The 22,257-nt window shown below is 31.4% G+C and overlaps 1 long non-coding RNA gene across 36 annotated transcripts; it reads left to right on the top strand.

The window, feature by feature from the left end:
• Positions 1–13,208: 13,208 nt before the first annotated feature.
• On the top strand, positions 13,209–20,429 carry LOC107020450. Of its 36 annotated transcripts, XR_003578260.1 has the most exons (11): positions 13,210–13,368; positions 13,476–13,690; positions 14,174–14,988; positions 15,117–15,159; positions 15,247–15,307; positions 15,936–17,039; positions 17,739–17,858; positions 18,182–18,258; positions 18,362–18,419; positions 19,187–19,369; positions 20,233–20,429. It is a non-coding gene; the product is annotated as an uncharacterized LOC107020450 (long non-coding RNA). The 36 variants fall into 36 exon arrangements; XR_003578245.1 differs by having other exon boundaries at positions 14,169–14,252; positions 14,842–14,988; positions 15,936–18,258; XR_003578255.1 differs by having other exon boundaries at positions 14,169–14,252; positions 14,936–14,988; positions 15,936–18,258.
• The last annotated feature ends 1,828 nt before the right edge of the window (positions 20,430–22,257 follow it).

Consider the following 22,257-nt stretch of genomic DNA (forward strand, 5'->3'; position numbering starts at 1 on the left):
CGGTCACCATCCCTTGGCCGGAAAAATCTCCAAAAATTTTACGATTTCTTTTTCTAATCCTCCCTGCACAAATCCGTAAACCATTCATCCTTACCCATAACAAAACTCTGTACATCTAAGAAAAAACAAACATAAATTTTTACTTTTTTCTTTAGATTTACGAAGTTTTTGTCATCCCGTCCTACACCCTTTACATAAATCTGTAGAGCTATTAAAGGAATAACCTTTAAATTTTATGTTCAAAAACCATCAAAAAAATTCTGGCAAAGTTTTTTGGCGATCCTCATTCACCCAAAAGTTTATGGCAATCCTTTCCCCCTCTCATCCTCTATCCAAATATGTCATTATCACATTTTCTTTAATCATAAAGTCATTTTGGTGCCGGATTGTATTGTTTTGTTAGTGTTATTTAATTTATCATAAAGTTTTTGCTTGAATTTTTTTTATTTTCTGCCTTATTTATTGCGTTTGATCTTCAAAATACTTTCGATGTTTAAATTTTATGTTAGTGGACTGATTTTCTTTTGATCATTGGATTTTGATCAAATGGGCCTATACTTTGGGCATGTTTTAAATTTTCATATGACCCATTTATCTATTATTCAATTAATGAATAAAAGAAATGGATCATCTAAAAAGGCATTTTGGGCCTATTTTTACTTTCAGATGGCCCATTTAGCTATTATTTATTTAATGAACAAATAAAAGAAATGGTTAACTAAAAGGGCAATGCAGTCTTTTTTAATTAATTTTTATCTTGAAAAAAAATTATATTGGTCATCTTGAGTGGCACATTGGGAAGGCAAAGAGTACAATACACTCTTAAGTTTTCAAGAAGAGTGGCGTTAGTATTCACCATCTATTTAAACTCATTCTTCTTTCATTTCAAGGAGGAACAAGAAAGAAAAGAACAACAAAAAAGGAAGAAGAATAAAGAAGAGAAGAGATAAAATAAGAAGAAGAAAAAAATCATAAAAATAGATCGTAGAAAATATTCTTCTAAAAAGAAAAAAAATATATTTCATTTTTGTTTGAGTTTGTGGTTTAACTAATTTGCTTTCACTATTTGTTTGTCATTTTACATTTCACAATGTAATTTTAAATTAATATTTAATGTTCCTTTATTTGATTAAAGTAAGTCTATTGTGATTCTTATATGATTATGTTTTATTATTATTTACATATATGTTTATTACTAATTTGGTGTTAAGTTTAATTTTAGCTCATCGTAGAATTGATAAGTAAACTCATGTTCTGCTAAATAAAAAAGAATCTCAAAGTCTTTTGCTTTTTAATTTTTGATCATTTTAAGAAAAGAAAAAAGTGATTGTTTATGGAAAAACAAAACACAAATCTTGTCATTTTTGCAAAAAAAAAAAGAAGATAAATCTGATCACTTTTCAAAAAAATGTAAGTTTGGTCATTTTTACAAAAGATGTAAATTTGATAACTTTTGCAAAAAGTGTAAATCTGATCACTTCATAAATTCTATTTTTTTCTCTTAAATGAATATATGAAAAATGGTTATTAAAATAAAAAAATATATATTAAATATCACCATGTGTTCGGTTATCTTTGATGTGTATTTTTTATTTTTTTAAAAAAGGTTTGTGCTCCTAGGCCAATCATTTCTTTAAAAAATTTTAGTAAGTAACACAAATTTACTCTTTTTTTATTCGAAATTATTTTTGTCAAACATGAGTTAATAAATCGATTGTGTTAGAACCACGTGATTCGAGATCCTCACCTTTCCTTTGGTAAAGAAAATTCCTTACCCAATCTTTAATTTCGTAGACTAGATTTTTTTTACTTTTAAATTAGAAATTATCAGGTGACTTGGTACACCTAAAAAACTCGATTTCAAATGGTGACTCTAAAAAGTTATTGAACTTTTATTTTTTTAAAGAAAAAATTGTCACATCCATAACAATTGTAAAAAAGTAAGAGATGTGATAGGTTACTAAATTGATAGTTTGATCACCTATTTTATACCACAACTTATATCGTATAATGTATAGTTTGTTAATAATTTTATAAAATTTATTTATCCAACGAATAATTTTATACCAGTACAACAAACACCAACATTTTTATTAAATATTACCTTTACCGTTCCAACTCTAGAATGAACAACACCATATTTTGAGAAATGTAACTTTTCATAATTTCGAGAAAGCCTAAAAATTAGGCATAATGAAGTACAAAGATAAAAGATTATCAAAAACAATGAATTTTATCCCACTGCCAATACCTAGGTTCTTTCTAAAGATTATATTCATAGAACTTTTTTTTTGTTCATGATAGTATAAATCAAAGAAAAACACAATCTTATTTCAAAATATTGGTAATTTTGTGGTTGGGAGTTGGGGGGGGGGGGTTGGGGGGACATATTAGATTTCTTTATTTTCGATTTCTCCATTCCTTTCTATATGTCTTTCTAGAACTCGTCTAAGTACTATGCACAGTACAAAGTTCATGATGCAGAACTCATTTGGTTCATCCTATTGGTGTGATCCATCCGAAAGAAGTATCTTCCAACTAAATGTGAGAATTCCATTGAATCCCTAATTGTCTTTTGTTATTAGGCTGCTACAATATAGGCCTCAATAAAGCCAAAGAGGCTGTCTAAATCCATATCTTCACATTTATCCATTCAGACAGGCTCTCCCTCGGCATTGGAAAGTTTTTAATAACATATGGATATAATGAGTTAACATCATAGTAATATAGTTCTTTGCCGTAAGGTATGTATGTATCCTATGGTCGCCGTAGTACCCGCGGTGAATGAATGTATCTTCATTCCTATTGGGTATATAGATAGGCCATTTTTTTGGATCGTACAAGAGAGTGCGAAAAATATCGAGAGTGGCACAACCTACGGGCTAAGTAGCGCCTCAATGGGAGTCTTTTTTTCCTCTGCGATAGTGTAATACCAAGACCAGTAAGAGAGAAAGGACTTCATCCATTCGGACAAAACCTATGCCCCCTTAACCAGTCGTACTCTGACAAGGCTTCGAAAAACTTTGAGATCACTGAGTTTCTCGGAAATCGAGGATCAAGAGCCTAATCAGATCCCCTCACCATACCTTGTTGATAAGAGGTTAAGTGTTTACCAGTGGTTGCGCTTAACCAGATCCAAAAGGTGAGAGGACACTCACCGAACTGAACCAAAATACTTAATGAGAAAAGATAAGATTGTCTTAATCGAAAATTGTTTCTGGGAGTATTGTCCATAAAAAATTTTATACTCATAATCGATTTTTTTCATGAAGCAAGTTGTTAGATGATTTTGAAAAGAAGAAAAGGGAATGAAAACAAATTGTTACTCGATATTTTCAAGAAGGATAGACAAATTCTCTGACTTGATAAAGATGATATTGAAAAAAGAAAAGAAAATGCAACAATTCTCATGAAAAGGGTTACAAGATAGAGAAAGTGGGATATTTTTTGTGATTGAGATTCTAAAAAAGTAAATAAAATAAAAATTAAAATATGAGTCCTATAAAATCAACCCATTACATCAATAAATTAAGTCTTAAATGTCTGCTTATGTATTTTATAATAAGTTGTCATATTTGTAATTAAAATGTTAATATTGTAAATAAAAAGACTAGAATAATATTATGTAAATTAAGGTCTTCAATAGTATAGTTTTATATTTTCTCCGTTTCACAAAGAATGACCTAGTTTGATTTGGCACGGAGTTTAAGAGTATAAAGAATACTTTTGAATCTTGTGATCCTCAATTAAAGTTAGAGCAAATGTACAAAATTATCATTTGATCTTGTGGCCTAAAAAATGTCACGTGAAAAGCTGAAATTAAATGTTATTAAAAGAAGAAAAAAATCATTATTTTTAAACAGACTAAAAAAAAAGAGAAGTCAATCTTTTTAAAATAGAGAGAATAATTTTTTAAAATAAATACAATTGAGATGATCTTTAAAAGTAAAATTATCATTCACTTCATCATCGTCGATCTCCACATCTTTTATTTTTTCCTACCATGAGACTCGCTCCAAAACGCCTTTATATATTTATTTCTTATGACTTGTTCATTTTTTATTATTCTATGCATGTATATCTAAATGCTAAAGGACAGGGACGTAGTAAGAATTCTTGATATTAATTATTAAGTACTATAGCAATTTTGAAAATCTTTTGCTTCCTTCAAGAAACAAGCACTTTTAATTTGCTAGTTGATACACATGTAAGCTGACTTTTGTTAAAGAATGACAAAAGTCCCACATCGATGGTTAATGAGATGGGTGGACTCCTAATAAGGCTTGGGCAATCCTCCTCCCTTTGAGCTAGCTTTTGGGGTGTGAGTTAGGCCTAAGACCTAATTTCACATGGTATCAGAGCAGGGCCCCTCTCACCCGATGTTGGGGTCCCCAAAATTGAAATTGCCCACGCACCAGATGCTAAGCACTGGACGTGAGGTGGGGTGTTAAAGAATGACAAAAGTCCCACATCGGTGGTTAATGAGATGGGTGGACTCCTAATAAGGTTTGGGCAATCCTCCTCCCTTTGAGCTAGCTTTTGGGGTGTGAGTTAGGCCTTAGACCTAATTTCACAACTTTTTTTAGTTAGTCCATGAATTATACAATAGACATATCACCTAACTAATTTCATTGCGTGTTAGGCATGTCATCACTCTTTATGTGCTAATTAGGTTAATTACTATTTTACTACTTTTAATTTTGTAAAGAAATTTCTACCTGTTTAATAACCTTGAACAATTGTATTTCCTTTTACTCATTTACTATAAATTGCTATAGATATCATTTGCTACAATTATATATTTTGTATCAAGAACTTTTACTATCACAACTATATCAGAATTATTTTTGTAGTTATAAGTATCACATATTAGTCATGGAACTTTTAGCCAAGTTATATTTACCACGAATGCTACAAATTTTTTGTAAATTATTATTATTATTATTAATATTATTATAAATGTGATAATTAACTATAAAATTATAATATATGATACAAAATAATAAGTAATTATTCACTTTTTATCAAAAAATTATATTTCGTATTTAAATGCATGAGCAATATACTTTTAGTGACGAAATATGTAATTTCATAATAAAGTTTTATTCATTAAAATTTTCTGCCAAAAAATAATTTTAAGCCATTTTGTTGTTCTTGATTTTGTTGAAACGCCTTCAAGCCTATTAGCACGATTTAGTTGCAGAATTTTTTATTCATACTTCTCATCAGCCATGAGGAGGAATGTTTAGACGACACTGCACATGTGTTAATTTTTAATTTAATAATGTTCAGTATAAATAAACCACTACATGCTATGAAATAAAAGATATTATTTAGTAATCATAATTTTTTTATTTATATATTTTCAAATTAATGAAACTTAGCTAGTTAAATACAAATGGTAAATAGTGTCACTACGAATTTATATGTAAGATGCATGTGATTGGTGATAACACTTTATCTTAAAAAGATTAATTTGCAAGTTGCAATTTTACATATTTGTCGTAAATATTGTAGGGGAGTCAATTAGACGGTTTGGCTGGTTACTTTTAGAAAATTACATCATCTCAATATTTGAATATTTAATAATGTATAACTAAAATTAGATTTTTTTAAAATTATTCCAATCATATCGATTTTTTTTTGATATTGGTACAATTTGATTAATTTTCTATTTTTTTACTTTTAGAATTACACCTTAAAATTATTATATGTAATAAAATTTTATATTGTGAAAGACCACTAAACCAAGAAGTTACTTTCATCCATTATTTTCATTATTTTCCTCCGTTATGAAGGTAATCATAACCTCCATAACCTTCAACTTTATAACAATTATTTTTGTAACCTTTCACTTACATAACTTCCTCCATTATATTCATGTTAATGTCATGCTTATGCCATTTGTATGCCTCTATGTACACTATAAATAGAGGCATAAGAGTTTATATCGTATACACTTGAAGACAATTGCAATAATAAGAAAAGTTCTCATCTATTGTCTCCCAATTTCTATTGTTTTTATTTTCTATATTTCTTGTCTTATTTTGTTTTAATTTCACAACATGTTATCAGCACGAGTAGCTCATTCTCCGTCAAGAATCAACGATAGGTATTTCTTGATTTTTATGAATTATCTTATAATTCTTCGTTGCAAGGTATATTTCATATCCTATTTATTATTTCTGCAAAGATTGTTGTGTGGTTATATTGAAATGGTTAGTAAATTATGATAATCTTCATAATAATATTGAGAAGGAATGCTCAAAGATTTTAATTTATTTTAACTTGTGACTTTTATATGATTCTAACATGTTGTTCTAATTAATTGATTTTGTTCATTTCTTGTACTTTAAGTCCACTTCAGATTATATTTATGACTTTCGATAATTAATTTTTTGATAACATATTTGGTTCATTAAGACATTGATTGAGGGTAAGACGGTGAATTCAGGTTTTACTGCACCAAGTGGGTAAGACACAGAGTTAAAGTCTCGGTGCACAATGATAATTAGAAGTTGGTTTCAAGTTCCATTGATTTATGACCAAAGATGTTTTATATAGATAAGGCATTGAGTTTAACTCATAATGCACTATAGTAATATATGATGATCACTAACATACAGTTGTATACTTTTGACTGAAAGCTATGAAACTTTGCACAATTAATTTGCTCCATTCTCTTATGTGAATGTGATAGCAGTGCATGTCTGAAAAATAACAAGTGGTTGAATGTATGAATATGGTGTGGTAAAATTCATCATTGTGGTAATTAAAAGGAAGAACTTTGTGGGTTCTTAAGATGATCCTTCAATTGTGAAGGTAATTTGTATCAACCAAAGTGGTATGAGAAGTTATAGGGCACATTGTTGTTGGTACAATCCAAATTTGAAAAGTTCTATAAATCCTCCATCAAAATAAAGGAATACAGAGTGATAGTACATTTGACCTCTTAAAGTGATGTTGAGGTGAGTCATATGAATTTGATAATGTCAAAGCATGACAATGAGTTTCTAATAAAAAATTATGGAGTATGTACATATGGTTATGGTCCATTTCTTGGGAAAATGTGACTTAAGAACATGTTCATGTATTGTTGGATAAATGTCACATCTCACCTCTACAGGAGGTATGAAAGATTGGAAAATATATTTTGACATAAATGATTGTTTTGGCCATATACTTTGGTACTACACAAATATTGTGGTATATTTTATTATGAACTATTGGAGGACAAAAGAAAAAAATATTCTTCTCTATAAAGATTGTGGTCATGATCAAAATAAATGTTGTTGTGTGACAACACAAATTTGTCATTGATCGTCAAGAATAAGTTTGCATGTAATAATTTTAACCATGACAATAATACTAATTTTTTCCTTGAAGGAGATGATCACCAAAAGAATGGCGTTGTCAAATTTGTGGCAGTAAACAAACTTAATTAAGAATTTGAAAGAACTAATTTGTTACTATCAGAAAATCGAAATAGTTCATAATATTGAGATTTTAGTAAGTCTCAAAAGAAACTTTTTAAGTTTTGGAGGAATTGAAAAAATATATTATATAAGATTGTAAATTATTAAAAGATTAAATATCTTCGAATTACTACACTCAAAGTGGGTTATGAATATTTACATAAAAGGTTACCCGCCTTTCTATCGGTTGTTGTATACAAATCTAGTTATGATGATGGCATAATCGGTTGGTCATTTCGGTTCAAATGTGATGCAAAAGAAATTGAGTATTCACATGGCGATATGTTTAAAGAAATAAAATATTCTTCAAGAATTCTCTTTTGTTATTTATTCTCATGATAAAATGATCAATGTACTAGCTAAGGTTGGATTGTATCCCCTGAAATTATTTGCAATGTACAAATAGTGAATATGGGGTTGTTCACCTTATATGTGGACCGCTTACTATTATGATTTAATAGATGCATCTATGGTATGGTCACATGCGCATTTGTATCAACTTACAAATTGGTTTTGTAAGGTTGTTTCCTCGAATTATTAAATTAAGAGCACAATTTCAAACTATAAAATAATATTGATAATGCTGGTTTGTTTAGCATAAATTATATGCCTTCAATTATAGCTAGACCATTGATTATGCGAACAAATCTCTCAAATAAAATTTGGTATGAGATGAGTTTATTTTACATGTATGCATAAAGCCAACAAGATTGCCCCATCACAATTGGTTCAGGGTTAGGAACCAAATAATTTTCATCTAAAAAATTTGATATGTGCACATATGATTTTATTGCTCTACCACGCACAATGATGAATCCCCAAATAAGGTTCGCGGTAAATGTTAGATTTCCTAACATTAGGGTAAGACATGTTTAGCAGCTAAAAATTATATGTGGGGTAACTATCTAGATCCTTGTTAAAAAAATGTGAACATGAAGTTTAAGAGACAATTCATTTGTAAAATGTTGCAAATAATATGCCAAATATATTGCTGACCCAATATTTGAATAAAACTTTAAACACTCCAATAAATGGTCCTTAATGGTACGCCAAAAGTGTAATAGAACAATCAATTTCAATGTAAGACTCCTTGAAAAAGGAGAGGAGCAAATTATCAAAATGATCATAATAATGAGGTAAATGTTTTGAAAAAAACAGTATGACATAACACTTCATAAAACATTGGCAAAGATTCAGGTACCTAAAAATGATGAAAAATGAAGATATCTAGATAAGTTATGTCGTATTAGAATCGAATCAAAATGACAGTCGACTGTATCTTTGATATCAAGTAGCACTCAATTCTATAAATGGTTACGTGGATCTTGAATTATAATTTGGCATAATGTAGACAGATAGATGATTGGCCAAATAAAATGCGCTATTCAAGTATATTTTGTTTCACTTAGAAAAGTGATGTTTTTAAGTTATAGTTCATAGATAAAAATATATGCCAATGGGGTACAAATAAATCATTGTGCGAAAGTATAACTGTAAGATATAAAGTACGTTTAATGCCTCGAGGCATAAAGGTTTTTTGCAAAAGTCCTAACATTATCAAAAGTAGATATATTTTCTTGTGGTGGATCCAATGTGACTTATTACGGTCTGGCAATAGATGAAATACTTTAATACATATAATGAATGAGTATCATGTATAACTATACAATGGAGGTTATATGAAAATCCTTGAAGAATTTAAAAGGTCTTAAAGAAATTTCATTGAGTACCCAATGATTTTGAGACTACTCAAGACAGAATCTTTTTGATCTCATGAAAATAATTTAAAATGTCATGCATTAATGCAATTTGTGCACTTATAAATTGCTGCTTATGCAAATGTTAGAACATTATTTGATATACATAACAAAAGTTATATGAAAGGATTGTCATGTTATTATTCAAGTTATGACAAGAAACTAACAAAGCAAGTGACTCAACACATAGAAAATGTGTGATTTTCTTTGCGAAAAAAAGACGAGCTTTAATAAAATTGAAATGATCAATCTCCAAATTAGAAATAAATTGATTATATAGATGCAGAATATTTATTTGATCTTCATGCATAAAGCTCGATCGCAAATGGATTATTTCTTTGCATATGGGAGCGTAACAAAATCTTGACATTCAAAAAATCAAATCATGCAGATACAATATTGATCTATAAAGAAAGTCGGGAGTGTATTTGGTTGAAATCATGATCTATCATTTAAAAAAGTATGTGATTTTCTTTTCAAAAAGATATTTCAGCCACCATATACGAAAATGATATATATCTCAATTGAAGGAAAGATACAATTTAAGGAGATCAGACAGTATATTTCACCAAAAGTCTTTTCCACACGTGATCTCAACAGAATAATGAGATAGACGTTCAAAGACCCATTCAAGTGATAATCTTGTAAACTTATTCACTAAGGATTGTCAACATCAATATTTGAGAAGTTGTGATTTAAGATTGGAATGCATCGTCTTCGAGATATCAAGTAGAGTTTTTATCAAATGGAGAAAATTACACATTGTACTCTTTTCCGTAACCGTGGTTTTATCCAAATTGGAATTTTTTGGTAATATTTTTTACAAGGCAACATTCGAAGCGTATTAAAAGATATGTATACTTTTTTTCCTTCAATAGGATTTATTCCCACAAAATTTTTTCATAGTAAGGTTTTAACGAGGCATATTATCTATGAAAATCCAAGGGGGATTGTTATAAAATATTATATTGTGGATGTCCACTACACCAATAAGTTACTCTCACCCATAATCTCTATTTCTTTCCTCCATTATGAAGATAATCATAACCTCCATAACCTTCAACTTTGTAACAATTATTCTTGTAACCTTTTATATTCATAACCTCCTCCTTTATATTCATGTTAATGTCATGTTTATGACTAACCTTTTGTATGCCTCTAGTTACACTATAAATAGAGGCATATGGGTTCATGTTGTATACACTTGGAGACTTGGAATAATAAGAAAAACTCTCATCTCTTGTCTCCATATTTCTATTGTTTTCATCTTTTGTATTTCTTTTCTCATTTTGTTTTAGCTTTTGTCACGATCGGAACCACCGTGATTTGCACCCACACTGACACTCTGGTGCGAGAACCATTACTACCATTCAACTAAAGCAAATAATCTAAAACTAAGATATTTACGTTACGAAAGCAAGTTAAATAAACTAAAACAATGCGAAAAAATACGTCTATAACCTGAAAGTTAATGTACCAAAACTCTAATAACAACAAGTCTAAGAACAAAGGGTAAAACACAAAAACTAAACAACACATTAAATAATAGTTTGAGTCCGAAGAGAGTGGACTTAAACAAGGAGAACTCAAGGCATCCCCCAAGAACTAGTTCTCCCTTGAATTCATAACGGTCAGTGATCATCTAAACAAGGTCTGACAATAGCCGCCGAAAGATGCCTTGTACTCTACAAAAATAACAATAAGTACAAAATCAGTATACAACCACCGTGTACTAGTAGGATTACACGGATATCCCAATAGGTGAAACATATATAAGTAATTATAACAATATAACCACGTAACATACCGAATATCAACAACATTGATTTACACAATCTTCATATCATAAAAGAACCAAACCACAACAAATCTTAAAGTATACTTGTGCAATGCATGAATAATGTCTTGTTCCATCATTCACACTAAATAGAACTCTTTTAGAAGTCATAAGTCATAGTCCGTACAAAATGAGTACAATTATCACAAGTAGTTGATCCTTTCACAAAACTCAAAGTTAAACTATTACCATGTCAAAACGTGGCAATCTGATCCTATTTTTATTCCGAAATATGACAATTGATCTCAGTTAGCATGTGAGAACCTGACAATACAGTCCAAGTTTTATATCTAAACGTGGCAACCGATCCCAGTAAGTATACCAAAACGTGGAAATTCGATCCCAATTACACATCACAATCACATACACAATCACATCATCAAGATTATACAACAAGAGGTGATTCATGAATTACATTTATTCGTTCATACTCATTTACATATTGTGTGATCAATAATGGACATTCTCATGCATACATGCATTATAATGAAGCAATAACAAATATATATCACACCAATATGAAATCACAATCATCAACTATCTCGAATCCAAGTTTGAATTCCCTACGACACTTGAATCTTCCTTTTCCGAATTCTTTTCGCTTGTTCTAGGTCTATAATAATTAATATACGCAAGGATTAACAATCAAAGGTCTAATTATTTGAATTATAATAATACCCAATAACCCTAGACCAAACCCAAGATCATAATACCCAAATTAGGATTTTTCCACCATAATTATTATATCAAAACCCTCCATCGATAATAACCCAAGAAAATAGGTTCTAAGGATTGAAAAATGGATTCAGAGAGTTAAAACTTTACCTTTAGCCTTAAATTTGGTGAAAATTGTTAAAAACTCGTATGGAGTCTCCTCGTTAGCTCTAAAAATCGAAAATACCAAATGTGATCGTTTTAGAATTTATTAGCGACTTTATAACGCATTTAGCCCGCTCTAGCAGACCCATCTTGCTATAGCGGCGCCACTCTAGCGGCTCGGGCAGAGGCAGAATGTACCCCCTTCACAAAAACATCATTTTGGGGAGTTCTACTCATCCAAATTTGATTTTGTAAAGTGGTACGGATTTGTTATCATCTTATCTATCCACTCATGTAACAAAATTCACAATTAGATCTATTATTCATTAATATATTTTTGTACATCTTAATAAATATGATTTCTTCTAAATTAGGACTAGGTTGGGTAATTTCAAGCTACTACAAAAGAGTTTTTTGGCCCCAATTTTTTCTTCATTGACTTTTTCATAGTCACGAAATTAGGTCGTTACAATATATATCAATTTATCCATCACTCGTCCCCAAGTGACCAACTAGGAAATACTTGGGTTAAATAAAGATAGTGTAGTACTGAAACATGGAATTACTAGGGGTACTTTTCTTGCATGCCCTTCTTGCCGAATCTCATTATCCCATAAGGCTTTCACATCTCCAACCTCAAACCAAATGATTTAATACTTACACATCCTCCCTTACCATGCATTAATAAAGTCATCTCTATACTCGAGTGATGCGTATTGTTGTATATAAACTTAACTAATCAACAAAAAGAATTCAATAACCACCAAAGTTGATCGTGCACACGTCTGCCACATGTTATAAAGGATCTTGACATAATCATAAGGACTTATCCTTTCTCTCATAACCATGATAAAATTCTAAACACAAAAACTCGCCACAATTAGAGGTGAACCTAAACCAACCAACACATGCTCATAATACCCAAACAATCATCGTTCTTATCAACATCTCACTACACCATTTTAGGCCTACGGTCACACTAATTCTGGACAACACTTGTAAAGTATTGCCTAAAATATTTTTGGGAACACTTTCAAAGCGTAGCTCAAATTTTTAATTTTAGATACACTTTATATTGACAACATTTTGAAAAGTTTACTCTTTAATGGTATAAACTACACTTTGTAACTGTTGCTCTAATTGACAACAATTATTAGCATATATGGTCATACTTCTATAGTGTCCGATTTTTATAATTATAAAAACAACACATTACAAGTGTGGCCTTAAAATTTTGACCAAAATATTACATTTCCCAAAATTTTTACTCTCCTTCCCATTTTTATTGGCCAAAAATAATAATTCATAAAATATTTATTTTACTAATACATAAAATATTTGTGAGAAAAACATGTGTGGGTTCTCTTTCTCAGAAGAACGAGCTAAAGAGTGGATGTCGATGAACTCAATAGATGAAGAACTGAGCTGAATGAGTGTTCTCCCATACTGATTCTCTTCTCCAAGAATGATTTCGGCACGCGTGAGTTTGATTCTCTTCTCCGATAACAATTTCGTAAAGCGTGAGTTTGATTCATTGTTGTGTAAGTACTAAAAACAGCTTCTAGTTATTGATTGATTTTTGTTTAGTGTTGAGAAGAGGAGAATAAGAAGGAATTGATTACTTTTGGGTTGTTGGCAAGACGAACTGAAGCTAATTCCCATCACACTTTTCTCTCAAAATTCTCACTAAAGAACACCATCTCAGACAGATTTTTAGCTGAAGAAGAGCTTTTTGCTGAAGGACACGATTTGCATCATAGTTTTCGCAGAAAAAATGATTTTGTTGGAATAGGATTTATCAGGTAACAAATTCTATCTTTTAAAGTCTAAATTTTAGCTTTAGCGTTTTGATATTCTTATGTTTTTTATATGATTTTTAGGAGTATATCTCGTTTTTTAGCTTCATCTGTTTATTCTTTGTCCTGGGCATTAATCACTAAATAAGTATAAGTGGGCTGATTCTTCACTTGAGAATGTCTTTTATATTAGGCTTATAAGCCGATTAGGCTGAAATCGTCAATCATAGTTTAGCAGTTTGAGTTCATGTAATCGATTTTGAACTCTTACAGTGAAGGTTAGTTGTTTCTGTCATCGCCTTTTTTTTGGGTGGGTGGGTTAGTTGGAGTGGAGGATGGAGAATTTACTAAACTTAAGTGTCTTATATGTTTTGTATTAGAATAGTTACAAGCACAAATTATGTCTTTAGGTTTGCTGTATTGGTTGTATTGGGCAATCAAAAGCACTCACTTGTTTTAATCATTCCTGAGCTTAATTTTTTAGTGCAGAGTTGATTAATGTTGGACAAAAGGAAGAAGCCTTGCAAGCACTTCATCATCTTATTACATCAAGGAGATATAGAGAATGGTAAAAGACACATAAGAGAAAAATGTTCAAGTATGTAGAGTTATGTGTTGACATGAGAAGGGGGAGGTTTTCCATGGATGGCCTAATTCAATATCATAGTTTCTGTCAACAAGTGAACACTAGTTCACTAGAGGAGGTCATAAAGCATTTTATGCATTTAGCTACTGAGCGAGTTGAACTGGCTCGCAGTCGAGCCCATACATTAGAGGAAGCTTTGAATGTGTATGACTTAAAAGCTTTTAAAAGACCTTAAGATATTATGTTGAGTTATGTTAGTGGGAGAAAGGTAAAGATACATCTGATCGTGAACTGGTCACACCCTGGTTTAAGTTCTTGTGGGAGACATATAGAACTGTTTTACAGATCTTGCGCAATAACTCAAAGTTGGAGGTTCAGTATGCTGCAAGTACCCCTACCCCTCTCCATTTTTTTCTTTCTTTATTTATTATTCTTCTATTCTTCTAGGATTTTTGAGTCAACCTGATATTGTGTTTATGTCGTCGGTACAGAAGGGATTTCGTTATCTTAACTTTTCACTATCTAGTTTAGATAGTAACTTACTGAGCAAGTTGTTTCAATGTTATTAAAGCTATTGCTCTGTCGCATAAATTGATAAAACCGATACAAAGTGACGTGCTTCGTAGAAGTTTGTCCTTCATGGATGTGTTCGTTAACTTCATCAGGCTTTGAAGAAAATGTGCTACCCCGTCCAAGATAACCACATCTTCTAGCAAAGGTACATTTTTCTTTAACCCACCCTTGCTGATATAATCCTTGACTCCTACTGATTATAAGTTAGGTCTAAATCTCCCACTATGAACTTAACTGGTACTTCTATTTTTGCCCCGTCCATGGTGGCGGCAGTTCCAGTTTTTGGATTTCAAGAATATGACGAATCAATTATGAGGTGAGTAGCTATTGGTAACTTTATCATTGATACTAAATGTAGGAACTTACAGATTATGTGCTCTGTATTAATAATTCAATCCACCAGTGAAACCAGTGTGCTCATATATATGCATATACATGCCATCAATGATGTTGCTCTATCCTCTGTAAGTATTTATTTTCCTTTATACTTAATTTGTTTTAATTTATATGTCATAATTTTAATTTTAATGGTTTAACGATAAAGATGTTTTAATTTCGAAAACCAAACCGTAAAGATTGTATGTTGAAATTTATAGACTAATTTTTTGTTTGAATCTCAAAATCTAAACTATGTGTGAAAATTGGGACGCGTAGAGGGAGTAATGCACTTAAAACATAACTATTTCAATTTTCCGTGTTTCCATGAGTTAAAGTGTGATACTTGGTTTTGTCATGATCAAAGATATGTATCAGTAGGTTCTATAGAGTGCAAATCTAAGTTTGGTGATGAGCAATGGTTTATTTACATGATTCTCTATTCTTTTCTTACTTTTATGGAGATGTTCCTTCAACCCATGCTTCAATGGTAGTATCCCTTTCTTAATTCCCCTGGCCTTTTTTCTTAAGATAGCTAAGAAAAAGAACAAGTATTACTAGTATTCTATTAAAACTAGTTGACGGCCACATTGTAATTGGATTTCAGCTAGTTACATAGTTAAAAACTAAAAAGTGTATTTGTGTTCCCATTTGCCAAAGAAGTAGTTGATCAGAATGAATTAAAGTATATTTGATACCACTTGTTACTTGTTGCAGTCTCTTTGTTCATGATATCCTCTTAAGTGGCTGACGGCAGTCGATGCTCTCCAGTTCTTCCAGGTGGACAACTCTTTGCCATTTGTAACTTAATGTACACAAGTCATTGTTTGTCTCTCTATTAAACTAGATGATATCATTTGTGATGTTGTAGAGTTGCTTTTACGTACCTCCATCACTACACACAAAGGTTGTTGTTGCTAAGACTCCTTCTTTTGGTTTGTATTGTCTTCTGTATTACTAGTAAGAAGCTTGGATTTTATGTTACGATGAACTTAATTGGACTTTTTGATTATAGCTGGTTAGAAAAGTATTTCCCCAAGTTCATATAAGGAGATCATCGATCCTTTATTATCCAATGTGTGAGACTCTTCAACAAGATGTGGATAGTGGAATAGGAAAAATTGGACTTTTTTATTAAGTTGATTCAAGACTCACTATTTTATTGGTGACTACTTCACCTATCTTTTGGTTCATATATTTATTTATTATGTAAAGATTTGATCTTTATGGTGTTTCATAGTTGATAGATCTAGAGAAAGATGTGGATAGTGGAATAGGAGTTTGATTCAAGACCCTAGTATTTATAGATGACCACTTCACCCATTTCTTGTTTTGTATATAAAAAGTTGATCTTTATGGTGTATGGTAGTAGTTAATTGAGCTAGAAAAAGATGTGAAATTGGAAAAACTGGAAATTCTTGATATCTTGATTCTAGAGGTGAACACTTGATCCTTTTCTAGAAGTCTCGCCTTTGTTGCTGAAAAGTTTTGTTCTTGTTGTGGTGTATGGTAGTTGATACAACTAGACTGGGGTTCAAAATATTGGATATTTCATTGAGATAAACTATCTGATTATTGAAGTAAAGTTCACTGAATTCATATTTCTTCCCCATAAGTTAATTTTGTGTACTGATGTAAGGTCAGGGAGGTTGAGCAGTCTGGTGACAGAATTTAATCTGTCATAAATAATGTAGATAGTTTTTTGGCTGAGGGAAAACTATAAGAAGTTGTTGATGCCCTTGAGGATGGTTTAAAAGATACTCAAGCAGCAGCAGTCGTTGATGATTGGGTTCAACGTGCTAGGAACAGAGTTATAACTGAGTAAGCACTAACCTTGTTGCAATCTTATGCCACCACTACTAACATATGAAAAAACGATCCGTTATAGCAATAAGATGTCCAGTTTACATGACTTCTGCTATTGTGTATGTATGCCCTGGTGGAGATTTGAGTTTTTCAATCACTTCCCTTGTTATCTCATCGAATGTACGCAACTTGTAATTAAATCAAGGAGATTTGATGTGTAAGTTGTTTGTTAGTTTCTTTAGCTCAAATTAGACCGAGTATAATAATGTGAACGAGAACAAGGATCACTAGCAAAAAAAAAAAAAATGAATGTAACACATTGTTTCCTATAGAAGTACATGATGGGACAAAGACTGACAAAGTTGTCTTTACTCTTGCAAGCATTTCCAGCACTATATTTTAGCATATTGCAGCAGCTATATAAACTAATCCTATAGCTTGTACACTGATTTTATAACCTGCAGACATACAATCCTAGCAGGGAACCTAGAGCCTCAACTACGCAAACAAATCAGCAATCAAATCAGGAGAAGACAAATGGGTCTTGTTAATTATGACCTTGATAATAAATAATAATATTTGAACAGATTGAATAAATTGTCTAGCGGGAATATGAAATAATTGGGTTATCTGAAAGTTTTTGATTAAGTTGATCTAATTATACTCCTTTTGTAATGATGTAAAAGATCTGACTGTACTTGTTTCTTTGAATAGATCAAGGAGTTCAATGATGTTAACATTGAGCTCAGGATATTTTTGCTAAGCACCCGGGCTGGTGGCCTTGGCATTAATCTTATTGCTACAGACACCTGCGTTTTATATGACAATGACTAGGTACTTTCTTTGAGTTCTTTTGTTCTTTATCTACAATGCTAGTACGATCATCTGGAGTTCCCTGGAGTTGTACCTCACACATTTATTGGCAAGTTTTCTACTTCAGCTAAGCTTATCAAAAGATTGTAATACTTATTTTTACCATGTCCATCTTGAATTGACAAATTACTGCAAAATATTTTTAGCTTGTTTCTTATCATCAATATCAAAAAATTTAATCAGAAAAGTAAGTAGCACTTATGCAGCCTGTTCAAGTCTTCCTATCAGTCACACTTATGCAGATGTTGTGGCTGTGATTTTTTTTATGTCACAAACTTGTGCAGATATTCTGTGTGTATGTGTGTGTTACTTTGGACCTAGAAGATCCCACCCCATAACTCCCATTCCCTGGGGATCAAAAGTATGTTTCCCGTTTCTCTTCTTTGGTGATTCAAACTCTCAATCATTTGATTGCAAATGGAGTTCTCTTTCTACTGAAGCAGCCTCTCTTATCATTTATGCAGAGTGTTCACATCCTCCAACATAAACAACAATCCTAGGAAACTGCTTCTTCCGGAAGAGGTCTATTCTTTCTATGTATAAGTTCATTTTCATAACTCATCCAATAGCAATGAAAATCTATCTAGTTTATATCTTTGTAAGGAAACGCCAGCTTCTATTGTTACCATTATCCTGCTAGTGTTACCTCAAGACTTGAAAGTTATAACAATGTCTTCTTTACCAATCATTTGAATTACTGCACAAAAACTCTGGGTGTACAATTTCTTCCTATCTTGTGGTTCAGTGTCCTTCATATATTGTGACCCTTCTTTTGTTATATGTTGTTGTTTATACCAAGTTTATTGTGATAAAGCATCTTTTAGAGTATGATGTCTTTTATTTGTTCTTGGTATCTGTTATGCTGACGAGGGGTAAAAGATCTTAGAACCCTCTCTTGATATGCTAAATTTGTTTCACTGAGCTTTATTGTTTTTTTGTTATGGGAGGGTGTATCTACAAAAACTTGGTATTCCTGTCAATCTCTTATGCATATATATAAGATTGTCAATTATTCTATTGTATTAGTAATACAAAATAGATGAGTTCTGAACAACTTCACTCACTAACCCTTATTTGCTGGTGAGCTTGGTGTTCACATGTTGACAGATTGCATAGGCTATTTTTGCCAAAGTTTAGTTGATGTTTAATTTCTTCACCAATTCATAATATTATCTGAGCTTTTCATGTTTGTTAGTTTGTATGTCGGCTTTCTGCCTTTTCATGTTTGTTAGTTTGTATGTTAGTTTCTCAATTGACTTATTGGTCGTTGGTAACCATTCATGGTGCAGTAATAAGACAGAGATGAAACGGCTTGCACGTGAGCATGTGCAGAAGGTCCTAATGGAGCAAGAAATGTTAAGCTTAGAGCTGGAGAACAAGAAGAACAAGCTTGATCTTGGGGCAGAGAACTGAATAAACGTGAAGCCTTCACTGAGCGAGAAGAGAAAAAGCTTGATGAGGAGAAGAAACAGGTATCAAATTCTAGCATGAGTTAAAACTATATATAAATATTTCTCTTATCATGATAAAGTCGCAATGACTTACACTATTTTGGCGTTCCATTGTGCCCAGTTTTCTGAGACGTGCTACTTCTGCTGAATAATATAGAGTTCTTGATGTATTGTGTATACTCTCATTGTTAGAAATATTTCTTTATTGTTGTGCCATCATTATTCTAGATTACATTAGCATCAGAATTCTGAAATATTATTGGTCCCTTAAGATTCTAGACAGAAGAGGCGTTTAACTCCACTTTGTCTAGTTATTCTTCATTCAACTCATCCCCTGTTTTTTTTTCAATGTATCAAGTGGTGAAGATGGTTTTCCCTAGTATTTAATATGATCTATCTCTTTATGTATATGTTCAGTCTCTTCAGACTCCTTCAAAAAGTGTATCTGCCATGCAAACTAACTACTGCATGTTTATCAATTAGTGATAAATAAGTTGATAATAATCCCTATTGCACACTCCTCTGTAATAGCTTACCCATTGTCTTTTTATTTTTTTTTATTTTTTTCTTATTATAGTATTAAACGAGATAGGAGCCTTAAAGTATTACTTACGGGAATGAAAATAAATGTGAAGGTTGTTTTTAAGTCTCTAGCTATTTAGTCGATTTCTTTTTAGTCATACAAAATATACATACCAGAATAGTCTTCTGTGATGAGTATAAGGGACATAGAAGGCTAAATGTTGCCATTTTTACGGTGAATACTCTCCAATTATGCACTTTCACGGCTTTGTTGTTATGAATTGACTTGGCTTACTGTGAATTTAAGAATATTTAATGCATGATTTATGTCACTAACTTATATTTTTATTTTTAATTTGCAGAAAAATGCCAGTAATTTAATTTGAATTGTGGCCACGAGTAAACTCGATCTATTGTAGTGAATGATGAAGTGTTTTTGTACTATTGTCATATATGTTTGAATGCATTTGATTTTGTTGAATTTATTGATACTAGTTGTACAAGACATGTTTCTCGAAGTTTATCTGAAATATATCGCTTCGATTTCATTATTATTTAATTTTATGCTTTATAGCACTTGTATATTTAATTTTGGGATTATTAAATATATGCAAATAAAAATTATTATTATTAAAAATAAAAAATTATGGCTACAAAATTTTACCATTCGTTGCAACACTTCAAAAGTGTTGTTGTAGGATGTCCAAGAAAAGTTACACTTTATAAGTGTTGTTATAGATGATATATAAAAAGCAACGCTTTTTAAATGTGACCAATAAAAAGGCAAAGATAACGCTTTTAAGTGTAGTAGAATAAAAAAAAGGTGTTGTTAATGAATCACTACAAACCGTGTCCTTATACCTCTTTGGCAACGCTTTACAAGTGTAGTTGTGATGGCTACATTTAAAAAATATTGCGTAATGTTAAAGGTTACGCTTCTTTAGGTCACCACCTAAAAAGTGTTGCCTAAAGTCCAAAATTGTAGCCTTTATCAACGGCCACACTTTTAGCTAGTTTAGGCTACACTTTAGTGGTGTGGTCGTAGGCCTAAAATGGTGGTGGATCTCCATCTCACAACATATATTTTTCATAAGCTTAAATTATAGAAACTTTAATCTTTAGACATCAAATACTCCTTGAGAGATATGTCCAACAATACAACCCATCCAACAACACTATCGAAATTCTAGATTTAGTAATTATAAATAACCTCTTAAAAACAATAGAATTAGATACAATGATCTCACATTGAATCACACACAATCAACACATGACCTCAACGACTAGATGAATATGAAGATTGTCAGCCAACGATAATTACACATGATATCTCTTCTATAAACTCTCATAAGCAAGGTGGTACAAGTAAAACCATTAAAAAATTTTAACAACTACAAGTCCATACCACATAAGTCGTCTAAATAACCAATTCATCCCACTCATCAAAGAGAACATCGCAGTATCGATACATTTATCCACCATTAGGGATCATCCCTCAAAATAAAAGCACGTGTGGCAATAGTTAGGTCATCACACTCACAACCATGCACAAATCAAAATAGATGGGCACATAAGAATTTATCGACTACCTCGAAAGATTTTTCTTTAAAGAGTTGATATCAACCATTTCATTCACTTGACTCTACATAATCTTCCAATCATTCCATTTGAGGTCACACTCTCAATACTAACCACCAACATGGATACTTTGACTATTTACGTTACTCGAAATCGACATTATTAAAGTGAAAGCCTTTCTTAGGTACTTTAATAATTTCAGAGTAATACACTTTACAACTCGGCCTAGGTGTAAGTCCTTTTGAACGCTCAATACCTGATACATTTGACCATTCCACACCTTGCAAAGTCATACCTTGATAAAATACATCACTTCACTACAGACTTTCAATGAAAATTTTGGATGGTAATTTAATCGTCTAACACAATCTTCTTATCTGTCAACATTAGCTTATATTTTTGTTAACGACTATATATCACGCTCATCTCTCTACAGCGGCACCCATTCCGTTAATATTGATTAATTTTCTCCTCTTTCCGTTTAAGACTTGCCTAGTATATTTTTAGTACTATATTTTTTTTTTGTATAATTGTGATATTTTCCATTCCGTGATATAGCATTTTTTAAAATCATTATTTTATTATTTCTGATCAATTAAGTGGAATAATCTCAACTAGATTGGCTAGATTTTTGCTTTATTTGGTAGAATAATAAGTTGATTAAAATAAGTCTGATTTTCGGTCTCATTCCTTAATAAGGATGATATTTTAGGTTGGGTTTAATTCATTCTCTCCCTTAATTTGTTTTGTTTGGCTAAGGTAAGAAAATAATTTTTGATTCGGATTTTTATTATTTTAAAAAAAATATT

Source organism: Solanum pennellii, chromosome 5 (assembly GCF_001406875.1).
Source record: "Solanum pennellii chromosome 5, SPENNV200".
Taxonomy (NCBI): domain Eukaryota; kingdom Viridiplantae; phylum Streptophyta; class Magnoliopsida; order Solanales; family Solanaceae; genus Solanum; species Solanum pennellii.